This window comes from Budorcas taxicolor, chromosome 4 (genome assembly GCF_023091745.1).
Source record: "Budorcas taxicolor isolate Tak-1 chromosome 4, Takin1.1, whole genome shotgun sequence".
Classification (NCBI taxonomy): Eukaryota; Metazoa; Chordata; class Mammalia; order Artiodactyla; family Bovidae; genus Budorcas; species Budorcas taxicolor.
Genome location: NC_068913.1, coordinates 24,641,395 through 24,661,885, shown reverse-complemented (window position 1 = coordinate 24,661,885; position 20,491 = coordinate 24,641,395). Strand labels below are relative to the sequence as shown.

The 20,491-nt window shown below is 37.9% G+C and overlaps 1 protein-coding gene across 1 annotated transcript in view; it reads left to right on the top strand.

The window, feature by feature from the left end:
• DGKB (diacylglycerol kinase beta) overlaps window positions 1-20,491 on the top strand; it is a 796,797-nt gene that overhangs the window by 523,174 nt on the left and 253,132 nt on the right. The window lies entirely within an intron of this gene.

Here is a 20,491-nt window from a genome sequence, read left to right as displayed (position 1 = left end):
AAGTTGACTCACCTTTGAAGTGTCAAAATTTCAGTCAGACTCTTACCGCAGACTTAAACACAGGAAAAAACAAAATAGATAAAATTATACATTTCCATACACAGTTGGTTTTACGTGGTTAATTAAAAGTGAATTAATGTGATATTGTTACTAAATGTGTTCTTTTAATCACAAAAATACCTCTAACTAGCAAGTGGAGATAATAAATATGTCAAACTGAATACATACTGGTTCATGTTGATTTTTCTTGAATTTTATTAATTTTTGCTAAAAACAAATTTCCAAAGAATTAAAGTTTCTCTAATTTAAGTTATAACTTATTTGAAGCTAAAACAAACATTCCAGAAATTGAAGAGGTGAGTTCTTAAAGGAAACAGCAAAAATGTCTCCTCAAAACAAGTCATTTTATCTACTCTCCATCAATACTGGTTAATTGGTACACCTTTCTCACCTAAGTGAGTATTTTATGCATACCTATTCCATCTTCTAAATTCTTTTGCAATGTTTTATGTAAATAATTTTATTTTCCCTTCTCAATTCTCTTGTGATAATTTAACTTAAGTAAAATCATGGAAAAGATCTCTGAATGAAATATAAACCAAGATAAAATAAAATACCTTTGGCTCTTAGATATGTGAAAAATAACCCCAATTTCTTCTGTTTTGTTGTTGTAGTTGTCTTTTTGTTGAAGAAATGTCTTGTGCACTATAAATATGTTCAAATTTTCAGATGATTATAATTCATCTTTTTCTTTGTGGTTCTTGTCAAGAAATCGATGAAATGACATAAGAATTAAGGGTATAAAATAGTTCAAAGATAAATTGTTCCTTCATTATAACTTTCTCATGTTAAGCCATGGATGGCACTTAAAGGAGAATTTTAGTTTATCAAGCTGAAAGGGCAAGTAAAAATTTATTTCTTCAAGAAAATCTCTCTTCTTCAAGAAAATATCTCTTCCCTAAGATTAGCCTCTTCTAGAATCCTCAAGACCTTTATTATCAAGTTATTAAGACAAATAAGTAAAGTTAAATTTTATGAGTATGAGAGATTTTCGTCTGCTGACGTAATACAAGGAAACATTTTGGCTTGCAGCATCAGAAGAGAAGAAAGTTCTGAGTAGCTCTTACCACTTGGAATTACACTAGTATTTAAATAGAAATATTGAAGAGTGATTAGTAGGCATAATGAAAGATTCTGTTAGCAGATAGTTTTATGTGTGGCTCACAGTTCACTCAGAAAACGGGAAGTAGTATTTTCTCTCTGGAAACAGCTGTGATATACTTCTGTCTCCTTACATTCAAATGACTGCCTGCACCCCCGCGTAGGGTTTGGAGGTCATTTGCAAACCAGTTATGATGCCCCCCACCCCGTACATGTTGGAAGTGTTTCACCATAAAGGGGCTTAAATGGCACGCCATCATCTTTTAACTTTAACAAGGGCCGTTGATGGATGTGGTCCATTTAAATGTACAACAGAGAGCTGAACTAGATAACGAACTTATTATTCCTCTCGGAGGATTATAGGTTAGTCCCGACGGAGTGCAGTAAGCCAGAGCAAATCCATATCTACTGGCTAAACAATAGCCAGAAGGCTGACTAGAAATATTGATTTACTTTCTAGGCCATTTAGGCCTTAATGGTGGAGAAAAGCTGAAGTGCTGTTTACTTTTCTGCCTGAATCGACCAAACAACCAGTCCATTTTTTACAGGTTTTTGATTGATTTCGCTTAGAAGAATTAGAGATGATTTATTTTTAAGCTGAAAGCAACTCGTAAATATCTTCAACTGCATGGGTTCCCTGAGAGGAAATGTTAAGTGGAAAGACTTATTGAGAAAGACTTTGTTGCAAATCAATGGGAACAAGGTATCATGCCTCACTATGAACCGTCAGATGTCATACACCTTTCCAGAGCCCTGTCAGGACTATAATCTCATCACTTCAGTGTCTGTCCTTTTGAAAGCTCTCAAGTTCACCAAGCTTGAATAAATTTAATCGCCTGACTGAATTTCAGCCAAATGCACCCCGCTGACTTTCAAAGGGTCCTAGATGGGACAACATAATGGTGTGCAAGGCTCGCATGGAGCATTTTCGATGTTGATGGGTGAAAACAGTAATTTATCACACAAGTGGCAATTTTCCATGATTCCTCAATCCCACACACAGAAAATGTGTAACTCCAACAAAGGAAGGAAGCCTACACACAAAGGAGGGCTCATCCCAGATGGTACCTTGTTAGTCTGACTATTAAAAAAAGATGTCAACACTTAAATCAGTTATAATATTGAAAGATATGCTTCAACAATAACAGCGAAAAATTGCCTGTGACTTACTGTTCACTCGGGCAAGGGCATGACAAGACTGCAATGAAAGGGCAGTTAAGTGTTTTAAATGACCTTCCCGAGAGTGCCTGCCTTCATGTATAGAATGAGTTAACAAAGGGGTGAAGGATGGCCCTTGAAATTCTATATGGAAGTTCTCTATTCTGCGTTGGCCACAGAGGGAGAAAGGAGTTCAACAAGCTTCACATTTCATCTCTGTGCTCTTCTCAGTTGTCATCACCATAACTGTCTTTTAAATTTTTGATATTTTGCTCTTTGGAAAAATTATCAGGGATTATTCTTTCTCACCTTACTGAAAGAATTTTAAAAATTGTATTATCAGTAAAAATCAATTGAGAACTTTGCACTCATCAATCTATTATTATAATTTTAATAATATACAATTATCTTTATAATATTTTTTCTTGACAATAAAATCATATTTGCATGTGGCAGAAAATTTAGGTAATAAATAAAATTTTAAGTATTAAAAAGATCACCCATAAGTCCTTCAGTCTAAAATAAGTACTGTTATCTTTTAGTATTTTTCCTTTCAGTCTTCTTCTGGGGAGGGGGAGTTTAGGTTTGTATGTATATTTGCTAATATTAAAACCAAAACTTTTGAAAAATTGCATATTGTTTCATTTAAATTATTTCAGAAGCATTTTTACATAATCTGTCAAAGAGAATTTTCCTTCAAATCACAGTTCCATTATGATGGGGAACTGTGGGGTTTGAAAAGGACCCTTCTCCATCTGACAGTAATAACCTATAAAATGGGAATAATAATAGAGCACATACCACATGAGATATTTGAGAGGATGAAAGTATTTTATAAAGTAATAGCAGTGGTGATCAATCATTTGAATTTATAGCTTAAAATTTGGTTTACCTGATTCTTTCATTTATTTTGCTTTCACAGTACAAAATTTAGCTACCTGAGTTTTCTGTTATATCCATTAATTGTTATTAAAATGGCAAGTGCTGCTTAGTGAAACCATAACATAGAAACCTCCTATTTGAAAGACCTTCAAAATATAATAAATGCAAAAATCTAATTGATGTTAATAATCTTTTTGTCTCTCTCTCTTCCCCCTCCCTTTTGTCCGTCATTTCTCCTATCAAAATATTTGATCATTTAGAGGAAGCTAGACCTCCTGGGAGAGGAGTGGTACATGTCAAGCTGATAAGCTTGAAAAAAACATGTTTGCTTGAGTTCACCAGAGGGACAGTTAGCCACCACTTTGCTGTAATCACTGTAGACCAGGGACAGCAGTAATTCATGGGCTGACAATTCACACTTTCTTTCTCACTTATCTCTTTCTTTTTACTAAAATCTCTGCCACTGTTTCAGTAACCGGCACGTAGTTATGTTATGATCCCTGTGGCATGCAAGTCCTTCTCATCACAGATCTTTCCTGGTGAATGAAGTTGTTGAATTAGAAAAGAATCATCCTTGATACATAGTCACATGTTAGGGCAGAAGGTCACACTCAGCCCTGAATCCCTAAGTGTAGAGTGATTTTATCCTTGGAATTTAAATGGAGATACTTGATAGGAACAAGTAGGAAGCTCAAAGAAAAATTTTAAAAATTTATTTCTGAAAGTGAAATGTATCATTAAAAAAAAACAACAGCTGTTATCAGGGAGCTGAACTGGATTTGAAAATGCTAGCTTAAAACAATGATTATAAATGCAATACTGCATTATGACATTAGAAGCTTCCAGGCCGAAAGCACTAGCTTAGAGCAAAATTTCCCACATGCCATGTGGAACTGTAGTTTTGAAATAAATTAATAGTTCTCATATTTAAACAAGTTCAAATAAGTACTATAACCCTCACTCTTGGAAATTCACAATCCATATAACATTTTAAAGGCTCTGTGATATTTTATATTTTAGTTTTTACTAGCTTCTCATTGAAATTCAGTATTTCCTTTGATTTGAATGAAGATACAAAGCTCTACTAGTTCCTGAGACTTTGTCTCCAGTTACAAATTACAGATGTTTTCATATCAAATTAGGGTTATTGCAACTATTATGAAGAATTGTTTATACTCAACCCTATTTTAAAATGTTTGTAGGTATTTGACCTATTACTAGATTTTATTTAATATGTTAATAAATACTTGCATTGATATTTGCCACAAACTTATTTTTATCTTTTGATAATGGCACTTCAGTACAATTCATTTCCTTTGAAACTCTATAGATTTTGTTTTGTGTATTTAATAACATTATCCTGAAAAGGGATGGATGACTGTCAAAAGGATCTGTTACATGAAAAGTAGTTAAAAACCTTTGCTAGGAATAAACTTATTCAACTATGTCTAACCTAGTAATTTCAAAATTATTTATTTTTGAATCCTTATTTTTCCCACTGACAATCAAGTTGGAATGAGTCTTCCAGGGGACACTTTTGAGAAAATTTTGGCATGACCCTTGCTCCATGGATCTACCACATTTTTCTAGAGTTCTGTCTATACCTGGCTGCCTCAGTGGGATCAATGTACCTGAGGTTCCTAGGTTTTTTTTCACCCCCAGACTTCTCAGAGCCTATGTAAATGTGAATCTCCAAGATGATGTTACTATGATATTCTAAGCATCCTTCCCCCAATTCTTTTTTGCCATGGAATCCTTTTCTCTTTCAGAACAGAACTTAAGAGCTAGCATTTAACATGATAACCTGTGTGGGAAACATTGTGTTAGTACATTTTAAGTGATGAATGGAAAACGTTGAGTTGATAAGTGCAGGTAAAAATGGTGTTTTGGTTCAGAGAGAGAAAAAAAAATAGGTGAGGTATGAGCTATATTCATACACTGAGATAGAATATCACAAGACTCTTTCAAGGGAAGTGATTGATCATTGGCAACCACTTGTTCATGTTCTCACTTGCCACTGGGTTTCTCAACACACACCGTTGGCATGTGGGGCCAGATAGTTACAGTAGACTGCTGTGTCCTGTGGATTGCAGGATGCTTATTATCACCCTTGGCCTCTGCTCACTAGATGCCAGTGGCAGCTTCTTGTACCCTTCCCTGCCTCAGTTGTGACAACTAAAAATGTCTCCAGATACTGCCAGACATCTCCTGGCAGGCAAAATTGGACCCATTTGAGAAGCAGTGGAGTAAATATCTATAAGAGAAGAGAATTTGTCATTCTTTAGGAACATTTCAGAGTCAAGGTGAAAACTGATTGATCTGTTATATAGTTAATGATACAGTTACACAGGCAGTTTTTCAAGAGTGTTCTGTGGCCCTTACTTCTAAATGTGAGGAAAATTCAGTATGCCCTCCTATTTATTTTGTTAGGCCTTATATCAAATATCAGCATACTTTTTCTGTGTCATCAGATAGTAAATATTTTAGGCTTTGTGGGTCAGACCGTCTGACACACCTGCTCAGTTCTGCCATCATATAGTGAAAGCAGACACCAACAATATGTAAATATTTGAGCCTCTGGGTTTCAATAAAACTTTATTTACATAAAAGGTATGGTAAGCTAAATTTGGCCAGCAATCTAGGTTTCTCACTCTTGCTTTAAATGCTGTTTATTAATTTTAGATCTAGAATAAGAAAAGATGATTTTTAAGTAACATATTCTATGTATTCAATATACATTCAGCTAATAATTTAATTATACTAATTTTCAAAATTGACACTGTATCATATCTAAAATTTTGTTTATATAAATTAATGAATCAGTTTGACATATTCCTCACAGATTTGTTAACATTTATGTATCTTGTGCCTGAAAGTAAGGTAGAAATGAGTAAGTGGATTGTTACAGAAATGTTAGACAATACATACCTCATCTTTAAAAGCCTTTCAGTACATGATTGATTATAACCAAAGACAGCCACATAGTATAGTCAATCTTGGTTCCTATAAACAAACTATATGCTTTATTAAAACCTCAGTATGAAAGCCAATTAACATGTCCTCTATGGACAGGCTATGTTAAATGATACTACTGCATAGCCATATTCCCCTTTCTCCTTAGAATTAGAACCCTGGGTTTACTGCAAGGTGATAATGCATTCAGCTAAAAGACTACATTTCTCAGGCTCTTCTCCAGTTCCGTGTGACTGTATGACTCAAGCAGTGGCCTAAGACATAGCTCATAGATGTGTTGTGCAGGATATTCAGAAAGGATGTTTTTAAATAGTTTACTAGCAAGGAGCCTCTTTTTGTTTTCCTTGGCATCTTTGTTTTCTTAGCCTGGCATGTTGATATGAGGGCTTTAGCAGTAGAGGCCCTGTTGGACAATGGGGATAGAAACCACACATTGAGGATGGCTGAGCAGAAAGATAGGAATCTGGGTCCCTTATGACACTAAGAAGCCAACACAAAAGACTGTGTACCTACTGATGTCTGCCACATGAAAAATGAATGCACTCCTAACTTTTTAAACTAATGTGGTTTTGGATTTTTATGTTATGGGCTATAAAATATGATCACACTTGACTGAATTAGTCATAAGTTTGAAAATGGTTATAATGTTCATCGGATGATCATATGAAACCCTGACTTCCTAAGTACTTAAGGAACTGGTATACTTCAGACCAACTACCTGGGCATGCAGGCTAAGTCGCTTCAGTCATGTCAGACTCTTTGTGATCCTATGGACTGTAGCCCACCAGTCTCCTCTGTCCATGGAATTCTTCAGGCAAGAATACGGAAGTGGGTTGCCATACCCTCCTCCAGGGGTATTACCTGGACACCAGTCCCAAAAGAAAAGAGGTGAGGAGATCTGAAATATTATTTGGAAACCCTATGTTCTCCAGAGATGTTCTTCCCTGAGAACCATCATAAATAGGAACTATTTATTGAAAAAAACAAACAAAAAACCTTTGCTGTTGAACTTTGTTTTTATCAGAAATCTTACTTTTCAGTCTACTCTAAAAGAAAAGGAAGAGGAAATTCTTCTTGCTCAGAACTATCAAAATGTTACCCCATGGGCAGTCAGAATACCAATGAGATTAGTTTCTTGCCTGCCCTGCATGCTGTTATTATATTTTTCATATTTTAAATTTCCTGAAGGATCTCCTCTTGGCTCTTCACTGTCGCTTCCACATTCACCACCCAGTGGCCCCTGTTGCTGATGCATAGTCCACCTCATCGAGAGTCACCAGCATTGCCTATTCAGGTTCAGAAACATAGTCCCAGAACCCCCACACACCATCTTTGTCCTTTCTTCTCAATCTGTAGCTACAGGGGAAAGCCCATGGCATTAAAACCTCATAAACTTTATGATCCTTCCTATTTTAAACACTCTTCTTTTACAAAATACCTTTGCATGCTTGGGCTTCACAAGTGGCCCTAGTAGTAAAGAACCTGCCTACCAATGCAGGAGACATAAGAGGCACAAGTTCCATCCGTAGGTAGAGAAGATCCCCTGGAGGAGGGCATGATATCCCACTCTAGTATGCTATTGGTAACACTCTTATTTTACAAAATATCTTTATGTCCTCTGAAATGCTTAATTTTGTAAGAGTTGTTACTTGTTCGGGCTTCCCTGGTGGCTCAGAGGTTAAAGAGTCTGCCTGCAATGCGGGAGACCTGGGTTTGATCCCTGGGTCGGGAAGATCCCCTGGAGAAGGAAATGGCAACCCACTCCAGTATTCTTGCCTGGAGAATCCCATGGCTGGAGGAGCTTGGTGGGCTACAGTCCATGGGGTCGCAAAGAGTCAGACACGACTGAGCGACTTCACTCACTCACTCACTTTGGTTTTAATACTACCTTAGTAATTGTTTTTAGGTAATCATACCTCAGTAAGAAGTATAATTTCTTCTGTGAACAGAATCAAGGTCTTTCTTACATAATGTTTTACCCATTTGGGGACATGTGTGTTTATGTGTGCATCAATGTATGTGTGCTATATATGCAAGTACTTAAAAAGGTCTTTGGGGATGGTTGATAAGAAAATAAAAGGAAAGGAAATATGAAAGAATACAAGGTATATTATTCTCTATATGTTGTGTGCCTCTTTGAATAAAACTTTCTGTTCAGTTCAGTTGCTCAGTCATGTCCGACTCTTTGCAACCCCATGAATTGTTTCAGCTTCAACATCACTCCTGCCAGTGAACACTCAGGACTGATCTCCTTTAGGATGGACTGGTTGGATCTCCTTGCAGTCCAAGAGACTCTCAAGAGTCTTCTCCAAAACCAGTTCAAAAACATCAATTCTTTGGTGCTCAGCTTGCTTTATAGTCCAATTCTCACATCCATACATGACTACTGGAAAAACCATAGTCTTGACTAGACGGACCTTTGTTGGCAAAGTAATGTCTGTGCTTTTGAACATGCTATCTAGGTTGGTCATAAATTTCCTTCCAAGGAATAAACGTCTTTTAATTTCTTGGCTGCAGTCACCATCTGCAGTGATTTTGGAGCCCCAAAAAAATAAAGTCTGACACTGTTTCCCCATCTATTTGCCATGCGATGATGGGACCAGATGCCATGATCTTCATTTTCTGAATGTTGAGCTTTAAGCGAACTTTTTCACTCTCCTCCTTCACTTTCATCAAGAGATGCCGGGAGCCAGCACAGGAGATCCCACCCATGACAAGGTCATGCCGAGAGACCTGACGGGCAAGGTGAGTCAGGTCTCAAGGGCTCCTCTGCCTGAGCATCTACCCCGAAACCAAAATCTGTCTGTTTACTGTCTGCTATACTATACTCCTCTGACATAACAGGGGGCTATCCCCGACCACCTTTCTCTGGAAAGAGTTAACTTAGAGCTCCAGTTAACAGTCTCCTGCATAGGAAAAGAGTGCCTCAGCTCAAATCCCTCTGATGGCTCTCTAACTTGCCTGACAGTTACAGACTTTTACAACTTGTGATTGTTTACAGCCCCTCAACTGCAAGAGGCACACAGCTTAAAGCATCTTAAAGATATAGAGCCTTTTCTAAAAAGCTAAAAATTATATTGGTGATGGGTTTCACTGTTGAGTCAATGACTGCTGCAGGCCTCCATATTCTTTATTTTTTAGGCACCTGGAGGATATTAATCAATGTAATTGGGATATAGAAAAAGGAATATAGTAGTTTTGATGTTAGCAACACTAGACTTTTGAGTTAGTGAACTTTCTTTTTGTTATAAATCACTGTACTCCTCTTTCCTTGTTATAAATTGTTGTGTCCTTGCTATATAAGAATATAACCTTAATTAGTGCTTTCTGAGAGTGGCACCAGACTATAGTAAGAACAACACTTTCAAGGCAAATAAGTTTTCCGGTTGACAGACCCTTATCAGACAAGGGCCATAAAATGCTAATAGGCCTTCTGGCCAGAAGATGATGTAAATCACTTAAGACTTGTGTATACAGCTAGGTATGCAGAGAGAAAGCCTGATCTCGATAAGAGTCAGGGCTGCTGATGCTGCATAACTTTGTATTATCCATTGATCTCTATGTACAACCAAAAGTATAAAAAGCTTACCTGGATAATAAAGGATGGACCAGTCACTGGAAAGACTGGTTTCCCCCGTGTGGTCTTTTCTCCTTCTCTTTTTTTCTGGCTGAATTCCCATCTAGAGTGTGGGGGCTCACCATGTCTACTTACTTGCCCTGGCTTCTAAGACCCACGCAAGAGGGAGCCCAAGGTGAAGGCAGGGCACCCTCCGCTATTCAAGCAGGCACCGGTGGCCTATGTAGGTGGTGCAAGTTTCTTGTCTTGAGACTATTAGCTTTCCACGTAAACCAAGGAATACAGCCTCTTTCCTCCTCTAAATTTCCTACTACACTATTCTTTCCTAATCTCTTTATATTTCTAATTAAATTAGTCCTTTCCCAGACACCGACTCCGTCCCCGCTTCGAATTCACTGGATCCATCAGAGCTGGACCCTGGCAAAGAGGCTCTTTAGTTCTTCTTCACTTTCTGCCATAAGGGTAGTGTCATCTGCATATCTGAGGTTATTGATATTTCTCCCAGCAATCTTGATTCCTGCTTGCGATTCATCCAGCCCAGCGTTTCTCATGATGTACTCTGCATATAAGTTAAATAAGCAGGGTGACTATAAAGCCTTGACGTACTCCTTTTCCTATTTGGAACCAGTCTGTTGTTCCATGTCCAGTTCTAACTGTTGCTTCCTGACCTGCATACAGATTTCTCAAGAGGCAAGTCAGGTGGTCTGGTATTCCCATCTCTTTCAGAATTTTCCATAGTTTGTTGTGATCCACATGATCAAAGGCTTTGGCATAGTCAATAAGGCAGAAATAGATTTTTTTTTTTTCTGGAACTCTCTTGCTTTTTTGATGATCCAACAGATGTTGGCAATTTGATCTCTGGTTCCTCTGTCTTTTCTAAATCCAGCTTGAACATCTGGAAGTTCACGGTTCACGTATTGTTGAAGCCTGGCTTGGAGAATTTTGAGCATTACTTTACTAGCATGTGAGATGAGTGCAATTGTGTGGTAGTTTGAGCATTCTTTGGCATTGCCTTTCTTTGTGATTAGAATGAAAACTGACCTTTTCCAGTCCTGTGGCCACTGCTGAGTTTTCCAAATTTGCTGGCATATTGAGTGCAGCACTTTCACAGCATCATCTTTCAGGATTTGAAATAGCTCAACTGGAATTCCATCAGCTCCACTAACTTTGTTTGTAGTGCTGCTTCCTAAGGCCCACTTGACTTCACATTCCAGATGTCTGGCTCTAGGTGAGTGATCACACCATTGTGATTATCTGGGTCATGAAGATCTTTTTTGTACAGTTCTTCCATGTATTCTTGCCACCTCTTCTTAATATCTTCTGCTTCTGTTAGTTCCATACCATTTCCATCTTTATTGACCCCATCTTTTAATGAAATTTTCCCTTGGTATCTCTAATAACACTTTAGTGCACAAAAATGCTACCTCTGTGCACAAAGAACCCTGTTAATTGTGGGTAAGAACTTCATAGATGGCATACCCCAACTCTAGTCTTCTAAGTTGCTCTGCCATACTGTATCCACATGCAATCCCATTGTCCTTCTCTGTAGGACCATTCAGGCAACTGTTACCAGACTAGCAGGTGAAATATTATATGAAGACTATTTGTAGTCTAAGACTAAATCGTCATGTAAAAATAAGTTGAAGAAAGATGGTTGAATTTGAACCCATATACATAATTCAGGATCCAGAAAGATATCATGCTGACAAAATGAAAAGATTGCACTATTACAAAGATTTGGTAGAATCGGTAACCAAAGCTAAAGGTTGCTGTTTGGGTGCTATTCCACTTTAAGCACAGAGGGAATTGAAACTGAATATTAATCACCATTCCTCTAAGACCAGTATGTTTTAGGAAATGGTTTGCGATTGTTGTTGTTCAGTTGCTAAGTCGTGTCCGACTCTTTGCGACCCTATGGACTGCAGCACACCAGGCTTTCCTGTCCTTCACCATCTTACAGAGTTTGCTGAAACTCATGTCCATTGAGTCAGTGATGCCATCCAATCATCTCATCCTCTGTTGTCCCCTTCTTCTCTTGCTCTCAGTCTTTCCCAGGATCAAAATCTTTTTCAGTGAGTTGGCTCCAATACAAATTACTGGAGCTTGTGCATCAGTCCTTGCAGTGAATATTCAGGGTTGATTTCCTTTAGGATTGTCATTTAGGTTTATGATTAAGCCATGGCTAAATACAGAAAGAAACTGAGGAGGACATCCACTACCTCAATGCCAAGAAAGAAACAGTGCTACAAGCTCTGTGACTAAAAGGAAAACCTGTTAGTAAGATACATTTCTACTCCTGTAACTTCCATTTTCTTATCTCTAAAATGTGTATACAAAGTGATTTATCTCAATGAGTTGTTATCTGAATTCCATAAAGTAGTACATGTAGAACTTTTTACATAGTGTCTGACACATAGAAGCCACTCAGTTAAATTTTAATCATTGGACTATTATTCTCAGGTTGTACCTGTGGATTTTAGGACTTAGAAAAAAAAGTAAAAATGGAGGTCCACATACCATACATATATCTAAATATTTATAAGTTTTAAGTCGATCCTAATGGAGTAGGAGATGGCACCCCACTCCAGTACTCTTGCCTGGAAAATCCCATGGGTGGAGGAGCCTGGTAAGCTGCAGTCCATGGGGTCGTGAAGAGTCAGACACGACTGAGTGACTTCACTTTCACTTTTCCCTTTTATGCATTGGAGAAGGAAATGGCAACCCACTCCTGTGTTCTTGCTTGGAGAATCCCAGGGATGGAGGAGCCTGGTGGGCTGCTGTCTATGTGGTCGCACAGAGTAGGACACGACTGAAGTGACTTAGCAGCAGCAGCAACCAACTTGTTTATTAATGCTGAATAAAATAAGTTGTATCTGATTAACTTGGCACAACAACATAGAGGGCCATGTTCCAACTTTGTGAAGTTTCTCACTTGGAGATGACAGCACAGAGAAAGTGATGCCTTAGCCACAGCCCTCAGCCAGGCCTTTCCTCTTCTTTTCCCAACCGCAGCTCCATGGAGCATTATAAGGGGCTTAGCTTCCATCTACAGGGCACCTCAGTCTGCACGTACCTCCTGAACACAGCATCTCCTTGGACAACCCTTGAGCCTAAGGGTCCCCACCAGCATATTCTGTCATCAGGAGAGAGGACTGCCCAGTCTCTAGAGGTGGGCACAGGTCTATCTGGGAAGAGATTAAAACAGGAATTATTTTATTAAAAGCAGTTGCTTAAAATCAGCTGAAGTCATCAAATAGCCAAACACATGGCATCAGTCAGGATTCCCCCCACCCCACTCTATTTCCTCTTTCCCTGAATCATCAAACTTCCATATATGGACTAGAAATAAAGCTGGGGGAAAAAATCAACTCCATAATTTCTTGGAGGCACCTAATGATGGATTTATCTTAGAATTTCTAGTAACTGTGGTGTGTGAAGTTGGTGTAAGAAAAAATGATTTTGTACATGGAGTGTAAGGTATAGTTTGGGCCAAGGCAGAAAAGAAGGAGAGACCACCTCAGCGGAGGTAGGTTACCTTTACTCAGGCAGGGAGGGGCGACAGCCAGCCTAAAGATCAGGCTGAGGTGAGAGGGATCAGGGAGGCTTCATATTTAAAGGGAGGTTTGTGGAAGTGATAAGGGAAACATTAGTCAGGCAGGACATTTTGGGTAATCTTTAGTTGAGATGGCATTTGTAGTTTAACAGGGGTTGGGAGGTTTCTGGGGAGGGGGTGATAAGTCCCAGCTAGATGCAACAGGCCAGGGGTATCTGGGTGGGACTTGAAGTTTGGTTTTGTTTTCCCTGAAATCAGATGATTCAGCAAGGGCCTTTGAGACAGTTGTTTTCTTTTCTAGACCCAAGGACTCCTTCATGGAGGACTTACAGATGAAAAAAACAAATAACAGGTTTTACTTAAAGAGGGTTCAAAACACTCATTGAATTTAGCTTAATAAGACAAAATGAAGTCAGTAAAATGAATTTGACTTAACGATAACACTTTAGAAACTGAAGGTATCTATTGTAGTAGGGAAAATTCTTAAAATGTGTGTGTGTAACATAACTGTCTTCAGTACTCTCAAAAAATAATGTTGGCTAAAACTAAACAATAAATTTAAAAATTCTTCCACAGATGACATTTTCCTCAATGTCATTATGCTTTCTTTTTAGCCAACACTTCTTCCTACTCTTTCAAGCCAATTTTTCTAACAACTTCTTTTCTATTTCATCAAATTGTCTAAGTATTTATAATAGACAGGAACAGAAACATTCATTTCCCCCCTTCCCTTCTTAATCCTTTGTGTAAATACATAAGTAAAAAAGAGATCGGAAGAAAATAAGTAGGTAGATGCTTGCAGGTAAGCAGTTTATTAAAAACAAGGGTTGGTTTTGGTCCTTTTGAGATTTTCAGTGTTCAATCTGTATCCCACTGCATGCATTCCCCCAAGTCTCTAAGTGTGTTACACAGAAATACTTCACTGAAGCATTTGATGTTAGTCTGTAATAAAAGGACTTCCGTGGTGGCTTAGACAGTAAAGAATCTGCCTGCAATTAGGAGACCTGGGTTAGATACCTGGGTTGGGAGGATCCCCTGGAAAAGGGCATGGCAACCCACTCCAGTATTCTTGCCAGAAGAATCCCTGTGAACAGAGCTTGGCGGGCTACAATCCATGGTGTTGCGAAAAGTCAGACAGGACAACAACTAAGCACAGCACACACACAGCTCTAATGGATGGAAACTAGGTAATTTTCCATCTTTTATATAGACTAAATTCATCATTCCCTAGTGTGTACTTGACTTTTTTTCCCCTTTTATTAAAAAAAATTTTTAAATTTATTTTAATTGGAGGCTAGTTACTTTACAATATTGTGGTGGTTTTTGCCATACATTCACATGAATCAGCCATAAGTATACATGTGTTCCCAATCTTGACCCCCCTCCCACCTCCCTCCCCATCCCATCCCTCAGGGTTATCCTGGTATACCAGCCCTGAGCACCCTGTCTTGTGCATCGAACCTAGACTGGCGATCGATTTCACATATGATAATATACATGTTTCAGTGCTATTCTCTCAAATCATCCCAGCTTCGCCTTCTCCCACAGAGTCCAAAATCTGTTCTTTACATCTATGTATCTTTTGCTGCCTTGCATATAGGGTCATCGTTACCATCTTTCAAAATTCCATATATATGTGTTAATGTATTGTATTGGTGTTTTTCTTTTTGACTTACTTTGCACTGTATGATAAGCTCCAGTTGCATCCACCTCATTAGAGCTGCTTCAAATGCATTCTTTTTAATAGTTGAGTAATACTCCATTGTGTATATGTATCACAGCTTTCTTATCCATTCATCTGCCAATGGACATCTAGGTTGCTTCCATGTCCTGGCTATTGTAAACAGTGTTGCAGTGAAAATTGGGGTACACGTTCTCTTTCAGTTCTGGTTTCCTTGGTGTGTATGCCCAGCAGTGGGATTGCTGGGTCATATGGCAATTCTATTTCCAGTTTTTTAAGGAAGCTCCACACTGTTCTCCACAGTGGCTGTATTGGTTGCCATCCCACCAACAGTGTAAGAGGGTTCCCTTTTCTCTGCACCCTCTCCAGCATTTATTGTTTGTAGACTTTTTGATAACGGCCCTTCTGACCGGGGTGAGATGGTGCCTCATTGTGGTCTTGATTCAGTCTTGATTTTCTCTGATAATGAGTGATGTTGAGCATCTTTTCATGTGTTTATTAGCCATCTGTTTGTCTTCTTTGCAGAAATGTCTTTAGTTCTTTGGCCCATTTTTTTGATTGGACCACTTATTTTTCTGGAATTGAGCTGCAGGAGTTGCTTGTATATTTTTGAGATTAATTCTTTGTTAGTTGCTTTGTTTGCTATTATTTTCTCCCATTGCACAGGCTGTCTTTTCACCTTGCTTATAGTTTCTTTCATTGTGCAAAAGCTTTTAAGTTTTTTTTCAATTTAAAGTTTTATTTTTACTTTATTTTACTTTACAATACTGTATTGGTTTTGGCATACATTGACATGAATCCGCCACAGGTGTACAGGAGCTCCCAAACATGAACCCCCTCCCCCACCTCCCTCCCCACACCATCCCTCCGGATCATCCCCATGCACCAGCCCCAAGCATCCTGCATCCTGCATCGAACATAAACTGGCAATTCGTTTCTTACATGATAGTATACATGTTTCAATGCCATTCTCCCAAATCATCCCACCCTCTCCCTCTCCCTCAGAGTCCAAAAGTCCACTCTACACATCTGTGTCTCTTTTGCTGTCTTGCATACAGGGTCATCATTACCATCTTTCTAAATTCCACATATATGTGTTAGTATACTGTACTGGTGTTTTTCTTTCTGGCTTACTTCACTCTGTATAATCGGCTCCAGTTTCATCCATCTCATCAGAACTGATTCAAATGTATTCTTTTTAATGGCTGAGTAATACTCCATTGTGTATATGTACCACCGCTTTCTTATCCATTCATCTGCTGATGGACATCTAGGTTGTTTCCATGTCCTGGCTATTATAAACAATGCTGTGATTAAGTTTAATTAGGTCCCATTTGTTTATTTTTGTTTTTATTTCCATTACTCTGGGAGGTGGGTCATAGAAAATCCTGCTATGATTTATATCAGAGTGTTTGGCCTATGTTTTCCTCAGGTTTTATAGCTTCTGGTGTACATTTAAGTCTTTAATCCATTTAGAGTTTATTTTTGTGTATGGCGTTAGAAAGTGTTCCAGTTTCATTCTTTTACAAGTGGTTGACCAGTTTTCCCAGCACGACTTCTTAAGGTATCCAAAGGTGCGTGGATTTATCTCTGGGCTTTCTGTTTTGTTCCATTGATCTATATATCTGTCTTTGTGCCAGTAGCATACTGTCTTGATGACTGTTGCTTTGTAGTATAGCCTGAAGTCAGGCAAGTTGATTCTGCCAGTTCCAATCTTCTTACTCAAGATTACTTTGGCTATTCGAGGTTTTGTCTACTTCCATACAAATTGTGAAATTATTTGTTCTAATTCTCTGAAAAATACTGTTGGAAGCTTGATAGGAATTGCATTGAATCTATAGATTGCTTTGGGTATTATACTCATTTTCACTATATTGATTCTTCTGATCCATGAACATGGTATATTTCTCCATCTAATTGTGTCATCTTTGATTTCTTTCATCAGTGTTTTATAGTTTTCCATATATAGGTCTTTTGTTTCTTTAGATAGATATATTCCTAAGTATTTTATTCTTTTCATTGCAATAGTGAATGAAATTGTTTCCTTAATTTCTCTTTCTGTTTTCTCATTGTTGGTGTATAGGAATAAAAGGGATTTCTGTGTGTTAATTTTATATCCTGCAACTTTAGTATATTCATTGATTAGCTCTAGTAATTTTCTGGTGGAGTCTTTAGGGTTTTCTATGTAGAGGATCATGTCATCTGCAAAGAATGAGAGTTTTACTTCTTTTCCAATCTGGATTCCTTTTATTCCTTTTTCTTCTCTATTTGCTATGGTCAAAACTTCCAAAACTGTATTGAATAGTAGTGATGAAAGTTGGCACCCTTGTCTTGTTCCTGACTTTAGGGGAAATGGTTTCAATTTTTCACCATTGAGGATAATGTTTGCTGTGGGTTTATCATATATGGGTTTTATTATGTTAAGGTATGAAATTAAAAGATGCTTACTCCTCAGAAGAAAAGTTATGACCAACCTAGATAGCATATTCAAAAGCAAAGATATTACTTTTCCAACAAAGGTCCGTCTAGTCAAGGCTATGGTTTTTCCAGTAGTCATGTATGGATGTGAGAGTTGGACTGTGAAGAAAGCTGAGCACCGAAGAATTGATGCTTTTGAACTGTGGTGTTGGAGAAGACTCTTGAGAGTCTCTTGGACTGCAAGGAGATCCAACCAGTCCATTCTAAAGGAGATCAGCCCTGGGATTTCTTTGGAAGGATGATGCTAAAGCTGAAACTCCAGTACTTTGGCCACTTCATGCAAAGAATTGGCTCATTGAAAAAATCTCTGATGCTGGGAGGGTTTGGAGGCAAGAGGAGAACGGGACAACAGAGGATGAGATGGCTGGATGCCATCACTGACTTGATGGATGCGAGTTTGAGTTAACTCCAGGAGTTGGTGATGGACAGGGAGGCCTGGTGTGCTGCAATTCATGGGGTCGCAAAGAGTCAGACATGACTGAGCAATTGTACTGAACCTATGTTCCTTCTATGCCTGCTTTTTGGAGGGTTTTTTTGTCATAAATGGATGTTGAATTTTCTCAAAGGCTTTCTCTACATCTATTGAGATAATCACATGGTTTTATCTATCAACTTGTTAATGTGGTGTGTCACATTGATTGATTTATGAATATTTAGGAATCCTTACATCCCTGGGATAAAGCCCACTTGGTCATGATGTATGATGTTTTTATTATTTTGTTAGATTCTGTTTGCTAGAATTTTGTTAAGGATTTTTACATCTATGTTCATCAGTGATATTGGGCTGTAGTTTTCTTTCTTTCTTTTTTTTGTGTGTGGCACCTTTGGCTGGTTTTGGTATTAGGATGATGGTGGCCTCATAGAATTGGCAATTTGTCTTCCTCTGCAATTTTCTGGAAGAGTTTGAGTAGGATAGGTGTTAGCTCTTCTCTAAATTTTTTGGTAGAAAATAGCTGTGAAGCAATCTGGCCCTGGGCTTTTGTTTTTTTGGAAGATTTCTGATTACAGTTTCAATTTCTGTACTTGTGATGCATCCGTTAACATTTGCTATTTCTTCCTGGTTCAGTTTTGGAAAGTTACATTTTTCTAAGAATTCGTCCATTTCTTCCAAGTTGTCCATTTTATTGGCATATAGTTGCTGATAATACTCTTTTATGATCCTTTGTATTTCTGTGTTGTCTGTTGTGATTTCTCCATTTTCATTGCTAATTTTGTTCATTTGATTTGTCTTTTTTTTTTCTTGATGAGTATAATGATTTGTCTATTTTTTTTATCTTCTCAAAGAACCAGCTTTTAGCTTTGTTGATTTTGGCTATGGTCTCCTTTGTTTCTGTTACATTTATTTCTGCCCTAATTTTTATGCTTTCTTTCCTTTCATTATCCCTCGGGTCCTTCATTTCTTCTTTTTCTAGTTGCTTTAGCTGTAGAGTTAGGTTATTTATTTGATTTCTCTTCTGTTTCTTGAGGCAGGCTTGTACTGCTATGAACCTTCCCCTTAGCAGTGCTTTTACTGAATCTTGTTGGTTTTGGGTTGTATGTTTTCATTTTCATTCATTTCTATGCATATTTTTATTTCTTTTTTTATTTCTTCTGTGATTTTTTGGTTATTCAAAAGTGTGTTGCTTACCCTCCATATGTTTGTATTTTTAATAGTTTTTTCCCTGTAGTTGACATCTAATCTTACTGAATTGTGATCAGAAAGATGCTTGAGATGATTTCAATTTTTTTGTTTTTGAATTTACCAAGGCTAGATTTATGGCCCAGGATATAATCTATCCTGGAGAGTGTTCCACGTGCACTTGAGAAAAAGGTGAAATTCATTGTTTTAGGGTGAAATGTCCTGTAGATATCAATTAGGTCTAACTGGTCCATTGTATCATTTAAAGTTTGTGTTTCTTTGTTAATTTTCTGTCTGGTTGATCTATCCATACGTGTGAGTGGGGTATTAAAGTCTCCCACTCTTATTGTGTTACTGTTAATTTCCCCTTTCATATTTGTTAGCATTTGCCTTACATATAGTGGTGCTCCTTTGTTGGGTGCATATATATTTATAGTTATATCTTCTTCTTGGCTTGATCCTTTGATCATTATGTAGTGCTGTTCTTTGTCTCTTTTCATGGCCTTTATTTCAAAGTCTATTTTATCTGATATGAGTGTTGCTACTCCTGATTTCTTTTGGTATCCATTTGCATGAAATATCTTTTTCCAGCCCTTTACTTTCAGTCTGTATGTGTCCCTAGATTTGAGGTAGGTCTCTTGTAGACCACATATATAGGGGTCTTGTTTTTGTATCCATTCAGCCAGTCTTTGTCTTTTGGTTGGGGCATTGAAGCCATTTACATTTAAGGAAGTTATTGATAAGTATGATCCTGTTGCCATTTACTTTGTTGTTTTGGGTTCGAGTTTATAAAGCTTTTCTCTGTTTCCTGTCTAAAGAAGATCCTTTAGCATTTGTTGGAGAGCTGGTTTGGTGGTGCTGAATTCTCTGAGCTTTTGCTTGTCTGTAAAGCTTTTGATATCGCCTTCATATTTGAATGAGATCCTTGCTGGGTATAGTAATCTGGGTTGTAGGCTTTTCTCTTTCATCACTTTAAGTACATCCTGCCATTCCTTTCTGGCTTGAAGAGTTTCTATTGAAAGATCAGCTGTTATCCTTAAGGGGATTCCCTTGTGTGTTGTTTTTCCCTTGCTGCTTTTAATATTTGTTCTTTGTGTTTGATCTTTGTTAATTTGATTAATATGTGTCTTGGGGTGTTGCGCCTTGGGTTTATCCAGTTTGGTACCCTCTGGGTTTCTTGGACTTGGGTCGCTATTTCCTTCCCCATTTTAGGGAAGTTTTCAACTATTCCTCAAGTGTTTTTTCATGGCTTTTTTTTTTTTTTTTTTTTTTTTTTTTGTCTTCTTCTTCTAGGACTCCTATGATTCGAATACTGGGGCATTTAACATTGTCCCAGAGGTCTCTGAGATCGTCCTCATTTCTTTTAATTCTTTTTTCTTTTTTCCTTTCTGCTTCATTCATTTTCACCAT